This window comes from Phalacrocorax aristotelis, chromosome 10 (assembly GCF_949628215.1).
Source record: "Phalacrocorax aristotelis chromosome 10, bGulAri2.1, whole genome shotgun sequence".
Classification (NCBI taxonomy): Eukaryota; Metazoa; Chordata; class Aves; order Suliformes; family Phalacrocoracidae; genus Phalacrocorax; species Phalacrocorax aristotelis.
Genome location: NC_134285.1, coordinates 22,505,750 through 22,531,558, shown reverse-complemented (window position 1 = coordinate 22,531,558; position 25,809 = coordinate 22,505,750). Strand labels below are relative to the sequence as shown.

The window sequence follows — 25,809 nt, the reverse complement described above, 5'->3', positions numbered from 1 at the left end:
GCTCTAGACCAGAGCTGCTAAGAAAATCATGAACAGGTCCTCCAAGTTTTAACTGAAGGGAATATATACATACCTGTAAAATAGCCCCATTAATCTCTGAATAGGTTTTGTATGGCATTAATTTTTACTTAAGAAAAGGTAAAATCCCTACTTAATGATAACCTTTTATTCAGTTTAAAGAACTTTTGACCCTTAAAATCCATTGTTTTCCAGTTTTGAAAATGGAAAAGAATGAAATACATTTCTTCCCTGCTTTCACTGAAATATAATGCACGTTCTGGCAGCAGGGCTTTGGCTGACATTCTGAGATATAGTTCATTAGGCCCTTGGCAGTTGCCGAAGGTTTTCTTTCTTAAAACAGGGTCTCCAGGCAACTTTTTTCGCAGCTCCCTCCCCTGGATAATTGCCAGAGGTCCCATTTTACAAGCTCCTGTGTATTTTTTTTTTTTCTGAGGTTCTAATACCACTGGGATTTGATAGTTTTTAAACATTGTCAGTAATTCAGGCTCTCAAAGCCCCAGACTGGTATTCATGCTCAACAAACTCTGTAGCCACATCTATCTAAGGTTTATGCAAATACACTTGGGCTTCCTCCTGTAAATAATTTTTGTGTGATTGTATAAGCTAATTTAAAAACCATTCAGCATTGAATGAACTTTTCTATCCACAGGCCAGATTTCTGTACTCTGAAACCACAATTTACAATAAAAAAAAATTATTTTATTGATTCTGCTTGTGAAACTTCTGTTGAAACTTGAACAAGGACGGATAGGCAAGACTGCATATTTGACCCTTGAGAAGGAAAGGTTTATTAAGTAGCACAAAGATCTCCCCAGAGAATATTGTTTTCAGGCCACAGGATACTTTCAAAGCTTCCATGATTCAGCAAACCTGGAGGAGCCCTAGGCTAGGCCAGACCCTTCTTTTTTCTTCTTTAGCAGCAAAAATAAATCAATTTTGGTGCACTTTTATTACTGAAAAGTAATATATCATGCTTATGTGCTCATTGATTTGTTTTAAATAACTCCCTAGTTTCTGCAATTATGCTAGCTACAGGTATAGGTTAATGTAGATGTTACGACAACATAACTAGCTAATAAAAAGCTTGCATTGCATATTTGTAACCTTACAGCATGTTGAAGAGTCTTATAGTGAGGAAGTTCTATGGTACAATACAAAACTGCAATTCTTCCTCTTTCACCTATTTCATATGAAATGTAAACTCCAAAAAAAGAAAAGAAAAAGGAAAAAAGAGCTGTGTATATATCTGGCACTTTTCCTTTAAAGATTACTTCGGTTTCCTACTTATTCTTAACTGAATTCCAGATGCAGTTGTAAGTTGAATTGCAACTGCAAGTCTAATGTGCTCCTTCTTCAGTGGAGGCTTCTTTGGCAAATTATCTGGAAGACGACTTCAAGGCAGCTGAAGTCTGATGCACGCACAGCAAGAGAAAAGGAAAGCGGATACGGAGTGTTGGACTACACAAAGTGATCTTATGAGATCTTCATTTATCAATCTCTTCCAGGTAAACTTCTAAATCTTGCAATAAGGTTTTCAGACCCTGTGGAGGCAGAAAGGCCAACTGGAAGCAAAGTCATCCCATTTATGGAAACCCTATGGAATGGGTACTGGGGGAGAAGAAATTCTGATTCCCCCCTTCCCCCCCCCAGATTTGTGTTGATAGAGTGGACACAACATGGGAAGGTCTTTTCCCAACAGAAAAGGTGGGATTCAAGCCTGAGATCTACAGAAAAATCTGGTGACCCATGGTGATCTAGGACAAGCCAAGTGCAGCTGAAGAAGTATAGCTACTTAGCATAACTTGCTTTGTTGAGTTAATGTACTCTGAGTGTAAATATACTTTTATAACACGCATAGTAACTATAGGTGGCTTAACTCTTTCAAAACAGTTGGAAAAATTATTTCATGCTTTAGCCACGCTGCAGAATCTTTTTGTCAGTTTTGGATTTCAAGGATCACAAAGTGTTTTCCCCTCTTCCTCCTGCTATATGAAATCCTCAGACAAACAACAGAATGACTAACACCCTTTGCTATGGAAAGAATGAAGCTGAGTATTCAGAGAGTTGCCAAATGTAGAAGAAACAAACTGATATAACCATTTCCCCCTCTCCATCTATTATGGTGATCTCAGTTTGAGTTTCAACATCAGTACAGAAATCCTCAGACAGAACAGATTTCCAAAGAGATAACATATCTTTAAATGCCATATTTGAAGAAGCAACTTACTCTGCTGAACAGTTGAAGACACTGATACCACAACATTACCATCTCTTGGTAACAGTACCACCTCCTTCTCTGCAAAGTAATTGTTTCTTCCATGACAATTTAAGCCACGGAAGCCTATGACTGCAATTTGTGATTCTAAGAGAGTTCTCGGAATATATGCAGAACTCTGGGTGATTGGCAGCTCTGTAAAAAGCGATAGCTAGTCCAACTATCCATCAAACAAATGAGTGGTAAGTCATTTGGAATTTCTCCCAATGTTATTCAGTTTTCTGTAGAATTTAATTCTGTTATATGTAGGAGAGGCTTCCCAAAGGTTAATAACTGTGTCATTTTATATTTTGCTCAGAAAACTGAGAGATAGAAAAACATATTTCAAGCTAATTGCATATGAAATAGTTTAGAAAATAGTCACCTTGAATTATAGACATACAAAAATTAAATGTATCTGAAGGCTTTTTATTTTATATTTTCTTCAGAACGAATCATTTGCTTGTTCAAGAATTCTGCTCAAAGTTACTAGACATTGCTAAGGATACTGGGTTTTGTTTTCCTCTCTTTTTAAATAAGTCTACTACTAAAGTCCAAGATAAGATTAGGAGATACCTCCGTTCCTTAGTATTCAGAGCCTGGAATTCTTTGCTGAAGATAAATGCATATTACAAATAGAAAGGAGAAGTCACCCTTTCATTTTGAGATGTTGCCAGCAGAAGTGGTGTTGCTCTTTTCTGCCTGGACAAAACTTGCCCTGAATACGGGGCTTGTGCGTTACATTTCTCCCTGGACCAGATGAATCTCCAGCTACATCTCCCACTTCCCAGGCACATGCTGTAAGCATGCTGTTGTGAGCTGTTCTTGGTGGGAATGTTCTCCATGACTTCTGCTGAAATTTTGCCATTTCCTAGAAAGAAAGAAATTATTTCTAGTGCCAGAGAAAGAGCATAAAAGTCAGTCCTGAGACACTGTCTTTGGACTGTTTTTGAACACCATCCAGAACGTGTTCTTCATAAAAGATAGAAATAACCCTTGGAGGAGGAACCAAAACACGTTTCCTCCTTCCAGCTGACTTGTCTTAAATAGTACACTCATTTTACAGAATAAAATGGACCTCCTTCTCTAGATATAAGCTGCTCAAGAAAGCTATGAAGAGGAATGCCAATTTAGATATTACATTTCAACTCAATGTGTGAGTCCCATCAGTGGAAAAACAGTCCCAGAGAAGCACAGAAAAGGAAGACTCAAGGGAAATAGGCAGTTAAGAAAAGACAAATTGGGCAGAGTTCAGTAGTCTCAAGGTAAAAGGGCAGCTGAGCTTGAATTGTCCTTTCCACCCCTACCACACTCTATTCCAGCTTCTGTGTCTTTTCTCTTTAAGTCTAGTCCTTGAACAAAACCAATGTGTTTGTGCCCCTCACGCTGAGGTTCAACAAACACTTCTACCCAGAGTAAGCTGATGCTACCATTGAGCAAAGGAATCCTACCTACCTGTCCTCCTGGTCATCTGTTTCTGTTCCTGCATCATGTCCTCTCTTGTACCAAGACAAGCATTTATGAGGCCATGCTCTAAACTGGACCAGGAAACTCATCTGGCTGAAAGCTAGTGGTATTCTTCCTGCTGGGTTGGTTTCCAGCTAGTGCAGTCCTCTGAGGCGGTCAGCCATAGAGTCGCATGAACATCTGTGCAGCACAAAGGTCGGGGCAGCACAGAGGCAGGAACAGGCAGCCAGGAAGGAGAAGCAGCTGGGTGTGGAGTAGACAAATCTACTTCTTCCAGTAGCAGTGCCTGTGTACGCTGTCCTGAAGTGTCGCTTAAGCCACAGCCTTGCTCCAGGGTGCCTGGGGTATGCTTAGCAGAAGCATTCACAATTACAAGTGAATTCCTGGGGAAATGTGCTTCCTTGAAAAGAAGAGCTATCCCTTGCTAACCGTATTGGGGAACCAAGTTTGATCTGTAAAATGGGATAATAATATCACCTTACAGGAAAGGGGTAAAAACGCATTTTTTGATGTTTGTGAATCATTCTGTTCCGATGAACATTCTAGATCAACCTAGTTGGCAATGCATCCGCCTGTCGCAAGAGCTAGTTGACAACAGTGTGCAGAAAGGAAGGTGTGGAGCTGTGCTCTGATTCCTCAGGCTTCAGAGAAACTGTGAAGAAAGTTGTAAAGTCATGTAATTGCAATTTATATCATAGAGCGTGTGCGCCCAAGAAGTCTGAAATAAAGGTATAAGCAGATGGCATTTGGCATTTATTACTTTTGAGGGTTTGACTTTTTACCCCTAATCTTTTAATGCATGGGAGGGGAGTTTTGCGTAAAATACAGTCTACAAAAGCACTTTGGAATTCTGCCTATGTTGTTTTTAAATACTTGAATAGTATGTTTTGATGACTGACATTGTCCACATCACTTGAGAATTTGAAACAAAAGAACCCTCTCTCCACAAATGTCCCATTTGCATTACCTTCTTGTCAGACAAGGAAAATGTCTAATTTTCCTTCTCTTTTCTTGCACTTTCTCCTAAGCCTGTAGTACTACAACTACTCGACACGTTATTGCTGAATTAGTGGGCATTGGTCTAACCAGGTATGTCCTTGTTCCAGGTACCGAATTAAAAAGAAAAGGTAACACCAAAATAATATTAAGTATTCTGATGTGCATCCAAACAAAATGTGGTGGTTTGGTTTTGTTTTATTTTTTTTTTTTTAACATTAGTCAAGGTTATTAACTGTGCCTTTACTATTGAAAAGCCCTCTTGATTCATAAAGTTAATGTCTTTGTGCATTGGTGCCTCTATAAATGCAGACTTGAGACATGTTCTGAGTGTGTGTTTCGCAATTTCTTTTCTGGGGATTATAAAACCATCTAGGCACTAAGTGGCTCCCATTAGTACAGTTTCTGGGCCTCTCTTCTGTGTTCCAGCGGTTTGGCAGTCCGCTGGAACGCAAAGGGATAATGCAGATCCTTTCAAATTGTGAGAAAGAGCCTACTGACTGCAAAGCAGGACAGACAGGCTTGGCAGGAGGAAACTGCAGTGTGGATGGGTGCCTCTGTGAGCCCATGTACAGCTGAGAGGTCACAATTCTGGCCTGTCAGACTTGACACTGATCATTTCATTTTGTACTTCCTACTTGACAACTCCTTTGCACCAGCCTTCAGGCTCACCCACACACTTTCTTCCATGCTGCTGCTTTGTTGCAAATGCTCCTGCATCCTTTCCTTCGTTTCAAATTCTTTTTGACATAAATTCTTCGATATTTCTACTAAGTTAAATATATAACAGAGTCAGAAACATTTCTTTGCATTTATTAAAAAACACATTTTTCCCCACTTTTAACTAATGTGTATTTATCATTTGGGTTTTATTGACTTCAAATACTTTATGCCCAGTTAGTAATTACTCATGCCAATTAAACGGAACAGATTTACTTCAGGGGGAGTTCTTGTAAGCTGTGGAGAGAGTTGCTTTAAAATGCCTGTGAAGTCCCTTAGAGAGTTCAAAGATGACTGTACGAGTCGCACAGAGTTATAACTGGTGAAGTCAGAGGGTGTTTATTTCTACTTCATGTCAGAAAAGGCCTGTTGGTGAGTGAAAAAAAGAACACAGAAGTTGTAGTTCACAAGACACTGCCTTTCCTGCCAAAGCTGGCTAAAGAAGTTGCCTGTTATTCCTGCCCCCAGCACCCCAAAGGAAGACTGGCCTTTTCTTATGGCAGTATAACTGTTTATGTGCTGGATCACTGACATGTTCCGTATTAAAGACAATCCTCTAAAACCCCAAGTCAATAATGCTAGAAAATACTCTTAAGTCCCTAAAACCTTCCCCACAGGTACTAAACTCCTGGGACCATGAATGAGAATACAGTCCTTTTCCATATCCCGAAACTCACAGAGCTTGGGCTCTAGCAAATCATCTCTATGTGAATTACTTCATCTGTTTTTCTGCTGTGTTGTATATCCAAATTGTAATGCTTCTTGGAAGGGTGTGCTGTGTACACACTTTCACATGTTCGTTGTTCATCAATGAATAAATTATGTGCTCTGTTTCAGGGTGGTTCAGATTCTTAGTCAAATTTTCCCTGTGCTTCCAGTATCTGGACAGCCCTAATCAGAAACAGTCCTACTACTTACCCTTTCATAAAGCCAAACCTTCAGAGAGCAACATAAATGTTAATTAATTTACTCTCACCTCACTCCTCTGTGGTAAATAACTATCATTTTCACTTTCTGTTTAAAGAAGAATATTAAACCAGAAGTGAAGTAAGTTGTTTATGATAACACAGCAAATTAGTGGCAGGAGAAGGGTTGGAATTCCAAAATTCTTGGGGTTCTTGGGGCTTGTCTACACAGGGAAACCAACTGGAATGCTGACTGTATATCATTCTGTAACAGCTAGTCAGGCAGAGGCTGATGTGTGAGCACTCTATCAAAGGGAAGCAAGTCCTTTTGTTCAGGAATGCAGAATGTACTGTTGTGCAGTATTGATGCAAGGTAACTATTTTGGAATAAAACCCCTCTTATTCTAGATCAGCTATTCTGATGACTTCCTTATATAGGCAGGAGGTAAAATCTAAATTCTTCTCCTGTCCCCCTCCAAACCTAGTTAATTATTGCTTAATTACAAAAGCACAAAAATATTTGTACTTCCACATAAAGAAAATAAATGAGTTCTGGATATCCTGAGTCCTGTGAGAACATGCATTGCTCCTGAGTGCTGCTGCCCCCCTAACCACAGCTCTAGACACTGTGCACAGGGAGAACAGCGGCTCAGCCATGCCTCGCGCAGGCAGCCTGCACGCCAGGACCCCTGCCCTACCAGATGTTGTCCTCTTAGACCTGGGATTCAAGGAGAGACCACAGGGGCCTGGGAGCAGGAGCCGGCTCCGGCACTGGACTGCAGCCAAGGGTGTGTGCCTCCGCCGCAGCCTCATCTCAGAGGGTACGTGGGCTGGGCTGATGCTTGGCGTCAGAGCCTCTCCTTCCTGACATGGCCCTTCTGAATATCTCCTTCATCTTACGATCTGACACATCAGCAGTGTGTGAAGAAAGATCATAGAAATGGTTTGGGAATGCGCTAGCCTCATTAACCTCATTAAAGACCTTGCAAGCCATGGCCTCGCTATCTAAATTCTTCTGATGAAGACAAATTCAGAAATTGTACACAGCAGTTCCTGATGCTGCAGTCACATCCAGCACTGTTGTGTGTATGCACCTGAGGACTGTAAACCTCTTTGGACTTCCCTGTGTAAGGGTAGGGCTAGAGCTGCCAATAAAAAACTTTTCATTTACGTAAAATACACAGAGATTTTTAGGTGAGTGATATAAGATAAATGTATTTAAATACTGAAAATGTTCCTGTTTGTTTTTCTGGATTGCCAATTCTCTCTTTTTTCCATGCCAGAGCAGCACTGGGATCAGTTCTTCATCTGTCCAGAATCTTTCTTCTACTCAGCGAGTTAGGGTGTGTTTTTGTGACCCAGTAAACACCTGCAGGAGTCATGACCTCAAGCTGGGGAACCCGTAAGAGAGCGATTGCTCTCTGGAAATCCACCCAGGTATTTTTACAGTACCAAATACTGTGGTATTTAAACGTCAGTACTAAAGATCCATGAGAAACATCTTCATAAGCTCACAAGCCATTTGGATCCGCGTGTAAGTCTTGTTGGTCTTTGCTGTCCAGACATTCCTGGAAAGTGAATGGGGGTTGAAGCTAACATCTTGTGGTGGAGCAGCTGCTCACCACAGCTTGGTTGCTCTAGCTATCGCCATGCTGCATGCTGCTGGAATGCCGCCAGCCCAAGCCGGAGATGTTTTCTGGAGTGCCCTAATTTCAGAGACAGATCAGGCAAAGCTTCACTTACATTGGTTTAACTGAGATTGTTAATGTTCTGTCAAGCCAAGGACGATAACAACAACCAGCAGAATATCCAAAATGGATTACCCACGGCTGATTATGTTCAAAATTTTTGCCATTTGAAAACAGAGCAGTGTTCCTGCAGAATAAGGGGTGATGTTGATGTACGCTCATTTTTTTCATGTGCCTACCCATATGGTTGATTTGTTATCTGTGGTGAATATCTAGAGAGAATTCAATTTAATTTGACTGGCAGGAAAGGAGTTTAATATATACTGTATAGTATGGAAGGTTTTGCCTGTGCGTCAGCGACTGTGGTGACCTTCTCCCTACAGGTCTCCAGGATGCTGTAATGTGATGATCAAAATGGAAAAAAAAAAAGAAAAAAGAGATGAATGAGCATTTTAACGCAAAAAGTTCTGAGAGGTGCACGACTAAGGCGTATTGGGCATGCCCCAAGGAGCCTAGCGACCAACTCCGCACACACAGGTTGCTGTTACGGGTGACCTTGGCCCTGCACCCTGCCCTTGGCCCCGCGCCACGAGGCGGGCGGCCGCGGGACTCCTTGAGCCAACTGCCTATTCCCTGAGCGCAGCCCCACCGCCGCCGCCCGCCCGCCTCGCCGCTCCCGCCCGGCGGGCGAGGCGAGGCGAGGCGAGGCGGGGAGAGGGGAGGGCCGGGCCCGGAGCCCCCGGAGCGGGACGAGGCGGGCGCAGGCCTCGGCCACCCCACTAGGCCCGGCGCTTGGCCGTTGCTATAGTAACGCGCGGGGGGCCGCTCGCCCCCGCCCCTCGCCGGTGGAGCGCGGGCGGCGGGGCAGCCCCTCTCGCGAGAGCTGCGGCGGCGGCGGGCGGAGCGGAGCGGCGCGGCGCGGGTGGCGGGGTGAGCTCATCCCGGCGCGGGCGGGCAGCGCCGCGCACAGCCCAGCCAAGCCGCTGGCAGCCGCCGCGGCAACTTTGTTGGGTGAGTTGCGAGCGGTGAGAGCCGAGCCGGGGCGGGCTGCGCGCCGCCCTCCTCCTTCCTACTGCGGAGCTGGGCGCGGGGAGCCGCCGTGCCGCTGACCGGGGGTGTGTGGGTGGGTGTGCGTGGGGGGAGCGGCCCCCAGCCCTGGGGCTCCGCGGCCCCCCTGCCCGGCAGCCGCCGCCGCCCCGGAGTTGGCGAGGGCTGGCGGCCCGGGCGAGAGTGGCCCGTAGCGCCCAGAGCCCCGCTCCTCCGCCGGGCGGGGGGCGTCCGCACTGCGCGCCCCGGGGGCGGCCCCTCGCCGTGCCGGCAGCCCCGGGGGCGGGTCGGGCGCGGGTCCACCGACCCCGCTATTTTCCAGATTTGTGTCTTTTTCTCCTCAGGAAAGGCAGCCCCGGGCGGGAGCAGCGCGGCCGGTGCTCCGGCGGGAAGGGCGGACGGAGGCGGCGGTGAGTGGCGGCGGGCCGCTCCGCGCCCTGCCGTGCCGCGCCGCTCCGCGGCGGCTCCCCGCGCTGCCCGTCCCCGGCGGAGGCGGCCGGCGGCGCGCTCCCCCGCGGGCTCGGCAGCGGCCCGCTGCGCGCCTCCCAGGCTCAGTAAACAACTTGTCTCTTGTTCGGCCCCGTAACTTGTACTTCAGTCTCTCGTATTTTTTTTTTTCCCCTTTCCTTACTTTTTATAGCCAGCGAGGGTGTAGTCGTGCTGTTTTTTTGTTCCGAGCCGGTGCTGAGACCACGATGATGATAACTAGGCAATTTGGAGGCAGTGCCGGTGGGGATGTGCTGAACGCTCGGCTCGTGAGGGAGAGGGTGGAGGAACAAAATACTTGCGGATGGTTGATTTCTTCACTGCGAGCCTGGAAAAGTGGAAAGACAGGGAATGCCTCGAACTGGGTCTTACGGGGAGGGAGGGGGAGATGTTGGTGGAGAAGCAAGGCAAGGTAGATAACCTTCCTAAGCTGAGTTTGTTTGCTCTTCCCCCATTTTATGCTGCATGAAGTCTTGATGTTAACGTTCTCGTGCTATTTTTAAACATAACTGTATTATTTGCACTGGGTAACTGTTGCAGCTTCAGTTCGTTTAATGAGGAATTCACCCATTCGTGTCTGGTACAGCAGTGATGGAAACTGCTCAACTTCATTAAGGAAGATCTCCTTGTATAACCTTGGCCACAATATCTGTATGTTTTAGATAGAGGAGGCATGTTTTTTACCCAAAGAAGAATACAGGGGCATTTTTTTGATCATTTTGCTTATGAAATTGCTTTTAAAAAATTTGCCTGCAAAATCGTTTTTAAAAATTCTAGTCACGCTGCTTTAATGAACCCTTTCCTGCACACTGAATGAAGTGGGGAGCCTTAGTTGATAATACAATGCAAATTTGTTTTCAGAGTAAAGGTGTCAGATTTCATTAGGTTCCAGATCTGTATGGATGAACCAAGATTGGCGTTTTCTTTAGAAAGCAGTCTTTTCACAGTGGAATTTTGATTGAGGGTTTTTTTTTTTTGCTCATTAGCTGTGGGAATTAAGCATTAGTATCCTTTAAGTTAAAGCATTAACCAGCCTTGTAAAAGGGAAAACAGCCTCTCCCCGCCAGTTTTTGCCTGTTGTCACTGCAAGTGCTAACTGAATAACAGGCATCTGTGTTTTCTCTGGTGGAGATTTAGGTCGTTCTTTATTTGGAAGGTATTGCTGGGCTAGCCTCTGTTTCCCTCCAGCTGGAGTGGTGGGAGAGACAGGTGGAAGTACTAAGGTAGAAGTAGTTTGTGGCAGTTGTAATTGCAGAGAGAGATCTATAGGTTGTGTTTCACTGTCAAGGCTTTTATGCCTTAATCCAGAAACAGGGTGGGAACTTCAGATTTATTATTTTTTTCTTAGTTATAAAACCAACTGTGTTCTACTTAGGTAAAGCTGAAAAGAAAAGTTTCATGATTGAATGTTTTATGTAAATACTGTGCCTCCTATTTTCTTGATAGGTAACTGTGGACAGAAGATTCCCCCCTCTGCCTCCCCAACCCTCCCCCCCCCCCCCCCCCCATTTTAACAATGTTTATTTATAGCCAGTTGATTAAAGGATGTGCACTTGGTTGCTCAACAGTGTATTAAGAAGGTATTACTGATGCTAATAAAAATGCTTGGTTTTAACATTGCCACTTGGGATAGGCATACTTAGCTCTAGCTTTCAGTTGTGGTTCGTAGAACCTCTTAGATCATGAAGTCAGAAGCAAAATGGGATGTCAACTCTATTGTAGGGCTGCAAAAAGTTGCTTGACTAAGAAGGCTAGCAGGTGTAGAGGGTAGGCCCTGACACAGAACTGTGAAAGGGTGGAGCTGCAATAAGGAATAAAAACTTAATATGGGGACATCTAACTCATAATCTGTTTTTTTTCTGTAATATACGATTATTTCACTCATGTATAATTGGTCCTAGGATTGAAGAGCTTTCTCCTCCCTCCCATATTTATCTGAAATGTTATTTTAAGGCTTGGGATTAATTTTTGGATAGCTGTTGTTTTAAAGAACCATGTCCAAGTGTGGCTGCTCCCCCCCCCCAGATTGTCAAGGAGTTTTTCATCATGCAGGACTTTTTTATCATGCAGCATTCTGCTGCTGCTTCAAGACCATTTTGTTCTTACGTGGATCTATGCATCCTCTCAGTTTTGTAAAAGTGTCTTAAATATACCCTTTAAAATGTCTACTTCAGAACTATTAATTCTGCTACTATGAACACATTTTTTATTTCCAAGATAGGGGAACAAAATTTTAAGAACATAAAATATTCCCACTCTTCTTCTGAATTGTGGTATGGTCATGTTTTTCCTGTTAAGGAGGATAATTTTGGAAATACATTGGGAAAATGAGAGGTAGGCTAGTAAGAGAAAGGGTTGAGACCCAATTGAATTTCTTTTCTATTTTTCCTCTGTCTGTTGTAAAGGAGAAAAAGGAACAGTTTTCTCCGTATCGGTAGTTTAATCCCTTCAGCAGGGGGGTTGCTGTAAGCTATTGAGTTCTTAACTGCTACCAGTTAGAAATCCTGGATGCCCTACTGGGGTAAAGAAGCAGAGCTTCTGCTTCATCAAAATTTCAGTCACACAAGTTGCTTTTCCTAATGCTGACATTTTCAGGGGTTTAAATTTATTCTCATTGACCCTATGTGTTGGCTAGTTGGCAAACAGTTTTGATCCGTTGTTTCCTTGGCTTTCTTAGCTTCAGGCAGATTCCTTTTATTCCTCAGCAGCTCTTTAATTTAAATATTTAAAAAGGTAGTAAGGCATGATTTAATTATCTGTTAATATCTTTTCATATCTTTACTTTGTTTACTTCATTATCCATCTTATATATTTTTATTTTATTCATTCTGAAACCCATTTAACTTCTTGTTAATCAGTTATGACAGAAATTCAGCAATAGTAAGTGCAGTGACTTAGTTCTTTTATCAGTGTAAATACATATATTCTAAAATCTGCTAGGTGAGGCTTTTATTGATTTGGCATGTAAAATTAATCATATGTTAAGTACCTTTCTGTGAGCGAGGGAAAAAAAAATGTTATATTGTTCTGTTTTATGTTTCCAGGGAGATAAAACTTCAGTGACTTGATTTCAAGTATATCCCTCTAAATAGCAACTTTAAAATAGTCTCAGCTTTATATTTCACTGAATTCAGTTTAATGTTGGAATGAGGACTCTCAAGCTGGAGGTTTTCAAAGTGAGATTTTATGAGTCTGTGAGAGTTGAGATATTCTGTATTTAATGAAAGGCAATCGATGTTTTCTGGGAGTGGAACCTTACCACTAACTGGCTAACTGAAGGCACAGTTGTAAACCTACAGAATATGGCCATTGGTGAGGCTTAATGACAATAATTTTGTCCTTTTGCCTAATTCTGATTTTTAATCCATATGCAGCTGGCAGTGCAAGACTAGCACAGTCTGTAGCAGTTCAATGTTAGCTTTGATACAGTAGTTTGCACTCTGAATGTTGGGAAAGCCTTTAGGAGTTGCAGAGACACTAGAATTGCTTGGTTATTTAACTGTGGTTTTCAACGTGAATCAGCAGATAAAATGTTTTTAGATGTCTGTCTTTGCATACATAAAGCTGAATTATGCCATTGTCTCTGTCTCTTAAATTTTTAATTCTGTGCCACTAGTTTGCTGGGTGGGTTGTTAGATTTAGGTTCTACCACGTGTCTCTTATGTTAAGTGAGACTAAGCGTTTACAAGTCTTTGTTTTCTTTATGGAAGCATGTTTTAAAGAGCACTTCATTTGAATGTGGCAACATAACACTTTTCATAATCTTGATAGCTGGTGAATTGTATGATCGCTAACTGAGTATTCATCTGCGTTGTTTCAAACATCTGAGTCTGTTAATGGATCCTCTCTTGCAAACCTGTGTTTGATTAGTAGGATCAAAATCAATCGTGGCTTCATCTCTTTGTACTACTTGTGTCGGATGCTGCAGTAGAATAGGAGTAGCTTTTGTTCCCTGCATGGTAGATGGATGTGTCTGTTTGGAAGAGAGAGAGAGATCAAGTTCCATACAATTGCTCCATACAGTTGTGCATCTTTTCTGAATGTGGGTTATTTAAAACTATATTACAGAAGGAAGGGTTGTTACTGGGAATAGTAGTTCGTGCTTAGGCCTGAGAGGCACTTTGAATATTTTTGTTGGTGTTTTAATACTCTCTTGCCTTTGGTCTCAGGTTCTGTAGAAAGGGAATAATGCTTTCTTCAGATGGATGCTGTTAAAGATTAGTGAATTGTGTTTTGAAGACCAAGTTCTTTTTCATAAGTTGTCAAAATTTGAACTACTAGTATATAGCATATAGTTCCTTCAAAGTTGGACTGTTCTTCATGATTCCTTATGGTTACCTTCAGTGCTGAAAAACCTTTTGGTGGTGTTTATTTCAGTTTTTGTGTTGTTTGTTTACATTTTGAGGTAACAATTTTTTTACCTCAGACCATGGAGAGACTGGTTTTTTTGACTGCAGCTGTGAGAGAAACATTCTGATGTCTAACTTGTACATTAACATGGACTTTTATCTTAATGAAAGCATTTCAAGGTAACCCTGAAATATATATTATATTTTCTAGTTGATGTTATAGTGGGTTAAAAACCTCAACTAGCCAAAACCAGCAGAAAACAAGCTCTTATTCCAGGCTGCTAGAAAGGGTGGGTCATAAGTTGATCATAACTTAGAGAAAAATTGCCTGGTGAGTCTGCTTGGGAGGCTTAGTGATGTTTAATGTACTTGACTGGTATTATTTTGTGAACTTTCGTGCTTTCTCCCCTGGGTAGGAGAAATGGCCAAGCATCTTCCTTTGCTCTGTGGCCTACATTGCTGCCGGTCTCTGTGCAGCAGATGGTGGGGTTCCGGGAGGTGCTGAGCGCTGCTTTTGTGGCACCACTCTGCTCTCTGAATTTCTCGAGTCACAACACATTTTACAGCATCAGCTGAATCGATTCTTTTGACCTTTGAATTTAAATGACAGGCTTATTGTATGCTGATGTGATGTCAAATAGGATTAATGCAGAACTTTTTTTTAGTAGTGTTAGATAATATCTGTAAAACAACTGCTGTGGTAGCAGAACTTTTTGTATGCCGGTTGTTCACGTCAGCAACTCTGATAGGTATCTTGGGTTTCCTTGGTGGTGGTAATACAGACAGCTCTGTCTAAAGAGTTAACAAACGCTTTTAAACATCTACATTTGTTGATCTGACCAAAGGTTGTGTAGCCCCAAGAACATTTTTACATTGTTCTTGGGAAATTTTGAAATGATTGAAATTGTATTTTTGTATTGCCTCGTGGTTTTTTTTGGTCTTACGATAAGCTACTGGTCTTAATTCACACTCACTCAGAATCCCACTGCCACAGTATTTAGTACAGATCCATGATGATTGGTGCTTTACAAGAGAGGTTATAATTTTCTGATTTAAAACTTTTTTCCTCCTTTCTTTCTGGTTCAAAGGGTACTTCTTTCCTTCATCTAATTTCAATATTGCTATCTGTGCATCGGCTTTGGCACTTGGTCTTACCCTAGCGAATAATTTGGCAGAGTGGAAGTGGATCTCTGGGTGAAGATGGGGGCAGCAAGTCTCCCATATCTACACTGTTAGTATTTCAGTAATTTTATTTCAGACAGAATGGAGTCTGGTCTTCTAAACTGGGTGTCCCCAACACAGATGTGGTTTATGGGTTTGGACTGTTATGACCGTTAAGCGTTGGGCCACATTTGGTGAACTTCTGGGGAGGGATTTCTAGCTTGGTTTCATCTAGGAGAAATTTGGTTTATGCACACCAAAATGACTATAAAAATTAAAACAAATCATTATGAGGTTGGTTAGCATTGAACAGACCACCCCAGAGTGAGTGGTGAATCTCTGCTCTTGGAGACTTCTAAAGCTTGACAGGACAAAGCCATGAGCAACTTGATGCAATGTGGAAGTCTGTGCTGCTTGGAGCCAGGAGGTTGGACTCCTGGCTTAAACAGCTCTGTGCTCTGCAGATTGCTGGCCCATGAGGGCAACACTGTTTGAAGTGCTGATGTAGGTACAGTTTAAACAACTTCTAAAAATTAAGGCTATCCTTGTAGTGATATTCTTTAATTTTATTTTTTTAACACTAATGTGAAACAGTTTTACTTTGGTATCCAGCCCATTTCATGGCTTTTGCTTTGGTAATGGCGCTACTGCTGGTGTCAGTTTATCGCAGCTTCCTAGTGCCGGCTCTCATGTTGCAAACCTGCAACAGGAAACCCAGTTTCCTTTATTGATGGGCATGCGAGAAAGGAAGGTATTTATTTATTTTCTTACAAGAGGCTAGTGTAAGAGGAAGTGTATGCGTCTTGAATGTTTGCATTTTGACAAGGCTGGAGCACAAATTTGCTCATGCTGAAGAAACTCTGGCAAATATCAGACTTTTTTTTTTTCTTTTTTTCCTTCACATTTTTTTAAGTGCAACATGACTTTGCCTACATGTTTAGAGAAAAAAAAAACAGTGGGTGATGAAACTCAAACTGCAGGCTTAAATGTGTCACACAAAAGTCATTACAGTTCTTATCTCTGAACTGTTTAAAGATCTCTTTGGTTATTCAGAAAGTGAAGAGAGAAGCCTTGTCCACAAAAACAATCTGATTTTTAAAAATGTTTTAAATACTAAAATGTTTAATACTACTTCGGCATTATGTGTCAAATAGAAGACTACTAGACCCTACCAAATACATCTTAGAGGGCCTTCCCTCCTTCTGCTGGATGCAGCTGAGATTTCTGCCACTGTACTTTTTTTCGTTTTTGAATTGGAAGGGCTGAAATGAGATTTTATGCTTTCAGTCCATGTAGAAGGACTGCATAGTTGTGCAGAAGAAAGTTATAATTTAATGTTCTCATGCTTTGAAAATAAACATATCTTTATGAATGACATGATACTGGCACTGATCTTTTACTTTGCAAATGTATTTAACAGCTTGTTGCATGAATTGTAATAAAATAGTTCAGTAGACTGCACTGTATTGATTATACAGCAGCCGAAATAAAGAGTGAAACTTGATGCTTTTCCCCAGCTTTTCCTAAAGCAAACATTTAGCAGTGAGAAGAGAAAGGAGATACTTATGTAGAAGATACTTACTAGTTTGTCCTTTCCTTAGATGTTTTTTCCTTCACTCTTAACCTTCTTTTGCAGCCTTTGAAGGAAGGCGGTGTTGACAGAGTCAGTTTGTTTTAACCTTCCCCGTCCTGTTGACTTCTGCAGCATCTTGCAGGGTAGTCATCGACTCATACTTGCCGTTCACTCTGGAAATACTCATGATGTCCCAGATCTATTGCATTGCCATACAGAGAGACTGTAGGAGAATCTGAGCTAGGATGCCTTTGTTGGTATAAACAAATAATATAATATAATGTTAATATAATCTTGAAACATGCCATTCATTGGAAATTGAAAAGGCCTTTTTGGGGTTTTGAGTTCTGTGGGTAATTAGGGCATGTTTGTGCAGTTAAATGAATGGCTGTTGGTATTCTGGAGTACTGCCTGACACAGACGCTTCCACTTTGCCATTCGAACTGTGGGAGATGCTCGGTGGAATAATTTGAGAGCCGTAAGTTAATTCTCCCCTTATTGTACAATTGCGTCTCTATCTAGGCAAAGCCAGATGATCTACAGAGCTACATAGGTTTTTTGGATTGTGTATTAAAATTGCCAGAACTTTTTTTATTTTAATCCTGTACTACTGTACTTTTTTTTGAGCCAGAAAATTTTTAAGGTTAATTAATATGCTTGGAAACATTTGCGGACAGAAGAGGTTATTCTGTCTCCAAACAGCTGCATTAGAATTGGGTGTTAACACACAACAGTGTGCTGTATATTCCAGATTTAATCACTTGTGTATGTAGTGTTGATGCAGTAGAGACTTTCAAATTTGATAATTTAAAGCACATCTCCAGTAAAACAAAGGTATGATAATAAGCAGCAATTAAATGTTGCGAAGGGTGTTCATCACTGTTATTTTAACAGAACTTAAGTCATTATCTGCTGATTGCTCGCATCATTAAATCCCTTTTTTTTAGTATGTAAGTCAGTGCTTACGTACCTGAGCAGCTGAAATGAGGTTTTGCATTGTTTAGGATCCAAGAACAAAAAGATACTTCAAGTGACTTACCTCAAACTGCCAACAACTTTATGCCTGCCAAGGGCAAGGGTGCAAATGTTGTGAATGTGCTTTTTAACTGAGAATTATAATACATCTCTTTGGAAAATTAGAGTGAGGGAAACAGTCCATTTAATTCATAACAACTTAGCAGTTGTGCAGAGCTGTCCACATGAAAAAAAATTGTATGCAAAGTAAACGTAGTCTCTTGTAAAAGTACAAAATGCCCAGAGATGGCAAATGTCTGAAGTGCTGGGGGAGACTTTTGCTGTTCCTTACTTTTTGTAAATTTCACTTTGTTTACAAACAAAAAACCCAAAGCAATTTATAGTAGTTGCTGAATATTTCCAAGTATGATGCAGCCTGTCTTTTAGGTGACAGGTTTCTTCAGGTTCTCGAGATGGGGGATTAAGTGACTTGGGGCTAAATAAGACAGGCCTCACAAACTGATATAAGGTGAGAAATTAAAGACAGTTGAAGAAGGAATTTGTAGGTATAAATCCTCATTTCATCTTTCAGTTACATGTAATAGGAAGAGGAAATTAGAATGAACAAGGGTCAAACTACAAGAAATAATTGATGAAAAGGAGAGCTAGTGGATAGATTTAAAATAAAGTAGCACTTCGAACACTTGTTTGCTTGGAACAGAGTGGAAGATAATGTTGTGAACATTAGGGAAGCTGGAGAGGGTAACAGTCAATGATCTAACGGTTCTTATTATTTAGACAGAAAAAGTTGGGCTCAGCTGAGGAGGAATTGTAAATGATGGTAGTGTTGTTTGCCTTACAGTTGTCAGTTTTTCTAATGCAGACTATAAGATTTTTGGCAGAACAATGAGCTTCCATTTGACATGGCATTAAAGCATCCAGCATAAGCATGAATGTTACTTACTTTTTTGGTAGATAACAGTACTGAAAAAGTAATTTTTTGAATTGTATTTAAATATTGTAGCTGAAACTGTATGAATAAGTGAATCGTATCTTCTGTTTCTCCCTCTCCCTTCCTTTTTTTCCTGAGTGTTATAATTTAGAAAAGAAGGCTTCAAAGATGTCTGTGATTTTCTAGCCTTAAAAGCGAGAGAAGAATTGAAGCCCTCTTTGGAGGGAGGTGGGAGGAGAATCGGCACAACTCTACAGGTGAAGCAGAATGCTTAAAATCGTGACTAGTTTATTAAATTTGAATACAGCTTTCCTCCAGAATGACTTTTTTTCCAGGTATTGTCAGAAAACATGGCTAGAACTCTTATTTGAAACTTAGCTACAAATTAGAACTTTGTTGCTCCTAACAGATAAGTACATGAGGATGGCATAGACAGCGTACCTGGTTGTGTGGTCTTTCATATTCATATGCAGTACGGATATGAAGGATTCATACTCACTTTGCAGTGTAATGCAAAATACCCATAAATAGTGGTTGGTTTCTGCATTACGCTATTTTTTTTGTTGCTGATAAAGGTGGTACAAAACCCTTTCAATGTTAGAGGTTCAAAGCAGGTAGAAAAAAATCATCTTACTGAAAGTGGTGGGTTTTTTGTTTTTTGAATCTTGTGTTAGTGCTGAGTGACTGTTCTGTTTGCAGTGAGTTTCTGACTTAAAAATGTTGATAGCAGTAGCTATCTTGTTTGCTGTGACCCTTCTTTGTTATCACCTTAGTATTTCTCTTAGATGCCAAAAGCTCTTGAAATGTATGGAAACTTCAGTTAGGTTAGTCACTTGAATATTGGCACCCTGGGATGCAAGACAATGTGGTGTTATCCCTGTGCTCAAAATTTGGAATTGAAGAATTAGGGTACTGTTGAAGTGCCACTGCTGTTCAGTTTATGACCATGTTAATTAGTGCTGAATGTCATTAAGATGAACATATGCAATATTAATAAAACTACTTGTAAAATTGAGCTGTTGTCATTACCACATTGAATAGTTGTACTGAAAAGTTGCTTGACTCCTCCCCAGAAGAAAGATAATTGAGAAGGGCTTACAATGTGACCCTTGAGTAATAGCTGTCCCCTTGGGACAGATCAGCTGGTCTTGGTCACGTCGTCTTTCTGAGACACTAGATGGCCAGAAACCTGGCCACAGGGGGAGGGACTGTTGTAATAGCAGTATACAGCTTTGAGAGTACTCTTTTCTCAGGGCCTTTTCTTGTCTTGTGAACAAAACCCGTTTGCCCCAATGTCATGATTACTTGTGAGGAGCAGACTGGTGCTTCTGGTAAACCTAATCTGATTAGTGCCTCTTCTGCATGTGAAAGGCTGCTGGGAAAGAAGAGGGGTGTGTGTGGAAGGTTCTGTAAATCGTTTCTACAATGGCAGAAACAGTTACTTTGGGATGGAGTTTGATTTCCATACACCCCCCAGACAATACTACCTGACTTTATTTAAAAAAAAAAAAAAAAGGAGGAAAAAAGTGAATCAAGAAATATAATTAGAACATTTGTCAATAGGTAAGTATTTTATACTTGTGTCTGTACTTTTGTGGACTGGCAAGGGCCCGAGCCCTCACCTGACATCTTCGGCAAAATATAGAATCATCTACATAGCTAATGTGGTACAGTATAGTTGCACGATAATTGTGCTACTCTGCATTGAGTGCACTCAACTTCGCTCATTTATGAGTACTAATGAGATTGTATTTTGATGTGACATTACTGTAATATCAGTGCCTCGCATTCATTCATTAGTTTACCTCATTGACTTTGTGAAATAAGGAAATGCAGATGCCCTTGAGCAAGCTATTTTAATATGCACATGGGAAATCTGTAATAGTGTTCAGAGCAGAAGCTGCCTTGGGCTTTAGATTTCATCTCGCTGTGGACGAATATATTCACAACTAACTGTAAAGCTGCGTTTGAGTCTCTTGAGCTAGCTCTGAGGAATCTAGTGGCTACGTCCGCACTTGTCTGCAGCCCATTTTTGGCTCCTAAGAGTGGCTCTGCACGTCTCAAACCCCTACTGTTTACTGGGAACAGTCTCTAGCCATTTGGGATCTCCTGTACATCAGTATCTGTTAGTGAACCTGAACAAAACCATGCTGCAGAATATAAGTTTACTGGCATGGACAGTTATGGATTAGTGCTCAAACCTGTGCCCTGGCTTTATTTATTATTATATCTTTAACTCATGGTGCCTACATGGCACAATGCAGCACACTGCTGAGCTTGTAGCTTGCATCCACGTAGCATTTAATAGCAATAGCATAGCATTGCATATGAGGTAACTAGCCTTCCTCTTCAGTGGGGTTTACCAAGCTGAGGGACAACATTGTGCTAATGTGGCTGTCCCATTTCTCGTTCTGGTGGTAGTCCAGTGTTTTTAGATTAAAGGTCAGAAGATCAGTGGTGCTAGCATAATAGCTGATGTGCTACAGATTAAGGTAACACTGGAACAGATTGCTTTGGATTTTAATTGCCTGCTAGATATCCCTGTCTTAGGGAAGTCTTACACATCTTGACCTGCAGCAACAGAGAATGAGATGGTGTACAAAATTGTGAAAAGAATAAAACAGACTGAACAGGAAACAAGTAAACAAAATGTGTAGATGTTGTCAAATCTGTGGGCATTGAAATACATTTTAAAGCATTCCTTTAAATCTGGATGAATATCTGGTGTGGGCTCTCAAGTTGTGTTTGAGAAGAATTGTGTTCAAAAGTTACATGTGAAGTACTGTCTATCTGTACTTCAGAGAGTGTCTCTGCTGGCACCGTGCCTTGTTGAGAGTGAGCCAGTGTGCCTCATGTCATCACTCCTGCAGTTTTTCTGTTTTTGCCTAGTTCTAGCAAATGCACAGATAGTGTTCTTTAGTTCAGAGCTAGCTTGCTTGAGTGCTAGCTCTGTGTAGCGTGGCAGTTGCTGCTGAGATTGCACGGTTGCTGTATCCTGGATTTCTGATAACAGGTTTGAGGCAAGGATGCCCTCAAAGTTTTTTGGTTTCCTATGGAAACCAGCTTGGGTGGTTAGGTTCTGTGTGTGCCTGCCTGTTTGCTCTTCTCTCTAACACTACCTTCTCCCCAACCTCCTAAATATTTAGAGTTGAGTGGCTATTTTTCTAGCCCCTTATGCACACTGGGAGTCCAACAGGCTTTTTAAAAACGGATTACTGGGTGGGTGAGACTGAGTCCCAGTGGTCTCAGGAGCTGCAGCTTGCAGAAGGGTGATGCTAGCTACTAGTGAAGCCAATTAACACAGCTGCATGGGAAAAACATTAGCTGAAGTGTATGTAATCTTAGATATCAAATCTGGTCAAGTACAAGATAGATTTGAAGGTACCAGGCTTTGTTAGTTCATGTAACTACTTGTTCTGTACAGATTTCTGTCAAGTATTCCTTCCAAAAAAGTGCAGAAGACAGAATACAATGAGAGCATGTAGTGATACCTGTATTCAGGTTGCTTAACAGCAGAAAGTATTAAGCGTCCTCTGAGTTTTTTCTTCTTTGTTCCCCTCTCTCCATAACTGTTCACATTACTATTGTGCGAGCAGCTTTTGTGGCTTTTTTGGTAGTGATCACTTTGTATCAGGGAAACGTCTCTTTCTTCCTTTGCCCCAAAGTATAACGGTGTTATTGTTGAAAAATGGAGTATTGGTTACCAGGAGCTTTCTCATACTAGCTTTTCTCAAGAAGAATCTTGTCCAAGTGCTACTGAGATGTAGGAATGTTTTCAGGCAAGGCTTGTCTGGCAAAATTCTGTGAACACCTGGGATCCATCAGAGGAGCAAAACCACAAATGGGATCCTGCCCTTTCACTGTCCTACTGGTTCACTGTCACCAGATGCTCCTGGATTTCTCTTGGCTGCCTGGTGCTCACTGGCAAGTCTGTTGTTGTAAGGCTTTGGTGAAAGGAGGCAATGTGAGGAGCACAAAAGATTTTTCTGTTCTTGCTTTTGCTTGTCTGACCAGTTAAAACTTCAGCACTTTTCTTGTTTAAATTCTTCCTGTTGTGTTTGACAAGTCCGAGCAGGTTCATTCAGTACCTAGTCAAGGGTTGCAGAAACTAATTGTTCTAAGTCTCACTAGACAGGTGGTAGGGGATACCATCCAAAGAGGACATCCTGACTATCTTCTGCACTTGTAGTGCTTTTGAATGTTGGACAAGAAGGCTGCAGGTAAAGCAGGATTTTTAATGATTTGTTTTTAAACTTGCGATTGATTACAAGGTAGGTTTGCAATGTGAGATCTGTCCCTTTTTACAGAGGCAAAATAAAGTGTTTATATCCATCTGAGAAGGGAAGGTCTTTGACTAAGCTGTGTATTGACCTTTGTTGTCTGTGACAGTGGTGCCATGTGAAGCAGTAACTGGGTCAGACTCCTTCCTGCCCCTCAACCCTCCATTTCATCCTCTTGATCTCAGCAACTGCCATATGATGGGCAGTCTGGGCTCAGTAAGCTGTCGCCTCGCTTCCTGTTGCTCCTGAGAGTGGAAATCTTTGATCCCTCTTCCCTTCAAGAGCTGAGGAGCATACTGGTCTCTTCACCTGCGCTGACTGTTTGCAAGGCCTTATATTAGACAGTAATGATTCGTGAACCTTCTAGGATAATAACTTTTTTTTGCTGTCAGGATAATAACGTTTTGCAGTTTAGGTGACAGTAGTCTGTCAAAAAGTCTGAACCTTTTTCAGCCATTGGGCATCAGTCAGCACTAGAGTGTTGGGGCTCTAAAGCTGCTCCAACACATATAATGCTTTTAACTTTGCTCTTGGTAAAAAGAGGAGAGAAAAATAGCATGGAAAGATATGCTAGTTGGTGGGAAGAATATGTAATAACAAACTTAGTTACAAAGTGAGAACACTGATTCAGCAGTGCTTAGAAGTAGGGCTTGAGGACTCCCAATACTGGGTCAAAAGTGTAGTGGTCATATGTAAAGTATCGATCTCAAAAATTATTCTGTTTGCTTTAATGAGAGCAAAAATAAAATACATACCAGTTAGCAGCAGCATGACTTATTTATATTAAGCTTATATATTTAGATCACTATGATTTTATACTGGATTAGATATTACACACTTCCCTGCCAGTGATACCAATTTGGTATCATGTTCTGGCATACTTGATTAAATTTGATAATGTGCCTAAGTCTCATTTGGATAAACTTATCATGGTTGGTGATGTGGTAGTGCAGAGATTTGCTGTTAAGGGTTGTAAAACCAGCATTTCATCTTCTGTAACTTCCTGACAACCTTATCTCTACAAATGTTTGAGAAAGTTTACTTTTCAATTTTATTTGTAACTGGTAAATAACTTAAAATACTATTTGTTTTTATTCTGTGTTTGAGTGATTAAAGGTGGGATGATCTTTGCATGCATTGTACAACCACTATGGTCTAAAGTTATAGAAGGATGCTTTTAAATGTGTTAAACACTAATCTTCATTACATTTGTCTTCATTTTGTTCGTCATCCATTCTTAATGTTACACCAAAACCTAGTTCTACTTTTGTAAAAAGGAAGAAAATTCAGTTTTAGTGAAGAGATTCTTTCTTGAATTCTCTTTAAGCTTTTTGATAGATACAAAACCACAAATCATTTTATCTGGAGAATGTTTAAAAAAAAAAAAAAGGGGGGGGCCATTAGAGGAGGACATTTTAATGGGATCATAAATGTTCTATTTGGATCTGTCTTACTAGATATGGCTTGGAAATGGAATCTCCTTCTGAAGGCGTTTACATATTCAAAGTTCTCAGTAATTGACCTGATTCTACGATGAGCTGTTATTTATGTTTCAAGCCAGGAATTGGTCTTATCTTTTAAACTCTCTTGACCTTTCTTTGGAAGGGAGGGGGGAAACATACTCTTCTAGGGTTGTGACTAGGTGCGTGTTTTTAATACTGAAACAATTCCCATAGGATCTGGGGGCAGCTTCCAACAAAATATGAGACACTGAGTTTCATAAGTAGTGTCATGGGTGCTACAGAATGTGTCTGAATCCGGCGTCAGAAAGTGCAGGGTGAGGAGATTCAACTGTTGTTGTAATGGTGGGAAACTTTTGACAATTTTTGTTAAGGACATGGCTTCAGATTATTTTTCTTTTTTAACTTATTTTGATCTATGGTAGGTTTTAAAAAACTCTATTTTCATAGGCATTCCATTTAATTTTTCTTCTGTTTTTTCCCAATAACAGCATTTATCAGCAACGTTTAGAAAGAAGGAGATATACTTGTTTCTTTCAGCGTTCCTTCATGCAGTGAAACAGGAGTGTCTTATGTTTATATCCCCTACAAGCTGAGGAGTCTTTGCTTGGCTTGATTATTGGATTTCAGTAACTTATATTTATGGTATGGTCATGTCTAGAGGCATCAAACAAAATACACAAATTCCTATGCAAGTATAGCTCAGATTCTGCAGGTGGATGTGAGTATGCAGACTCAGGTTTTTATGGAGGCTAACCTTCACTGCCTCTGCTGATGCAGTTATCTCAACGACTCTTCGTTCTTAGTTGGCAGGGGCCTCTGGGAGATCCTCTAGTCCAACACTGCTGCTCAAAGGAAGGTCAGCTAAAGCAGGTGGCTCGGAACATTGTCCAGTTTGGTTTGGAACATCTCTGAGCATGGAAACTCCACAGTCTCTCTGCATGACCTGTTTCGGTGTTCAGTCACCTTTAAAGTAAAATTTTTTTATGTTTACAGGATGTTTCTGATGTTCAAGTGTTTCTGAACACTACTTCAGCACAGTGCCTGTCAGGAGTCAAGGGAAAGAGGTTCTCCAGGATACTATTCAGAAATTGTGTTTTATTGTTTGATTTCTGTTCCCTTTCTGTTCATGAGCTACATAGCAACTGCAAGCTGGAGCCACTCATTGGATCTCTCCATTATATAAGGAACAGAACGACAAATTCACTTTTTGATCTACTAGTCTGATATAGCTCTTAGCTAATGCGTTATGCTTTCTGAAAAGCTTTTAAGGAACATCGTCCATATCTATGGTGTTTTGCTGGCCTGTGGAAGCAGGTGACATAGTCCTTCTGCAGGTATGCAGAGAAATGTCCAGTCTTGCTGTGGGAGATTGACACACACATGCTTTAGATATGAAACTTGCATTTAATTTTGGTGCATACATGTGAATAGCCTGCTAGAGGTCTAATTTTCTCTTTTCTGGAAATGCAGCATCTTTAATTTGAATGAAAATG

General features: G+C 41.2%; 1 protein-coding gene across 5 annotated transcripts in view; it reads left to right on the top strand.

Moving 5' to 3' along the window:
* Window positions 1–8,920: 8,920 nt before the first annotated feature.
* SIPA1L1 (signal induced proliferation associated 1 like 1) overlaps window positions 8,921–25,809 on the top strand; it is a 232,340-nt gene continuing 215,451 nt past the window's right edge. For 3 of the 5 annotated variants that reach the window (XM_075105743.1, XM_075105742.1, XM_075105739.1), the window contains exon 1: window positions 8,921–9,062. The gene's annotated coding sequence lies outside the window, so the exon portion shown is untranslated. The remainder of the gene's footprint in view (window positions 9,063–25,809) is intronic. The other 2 variants (XM_075105740.1, XM_075105741.1) reach the window with 2 other exon arrangements.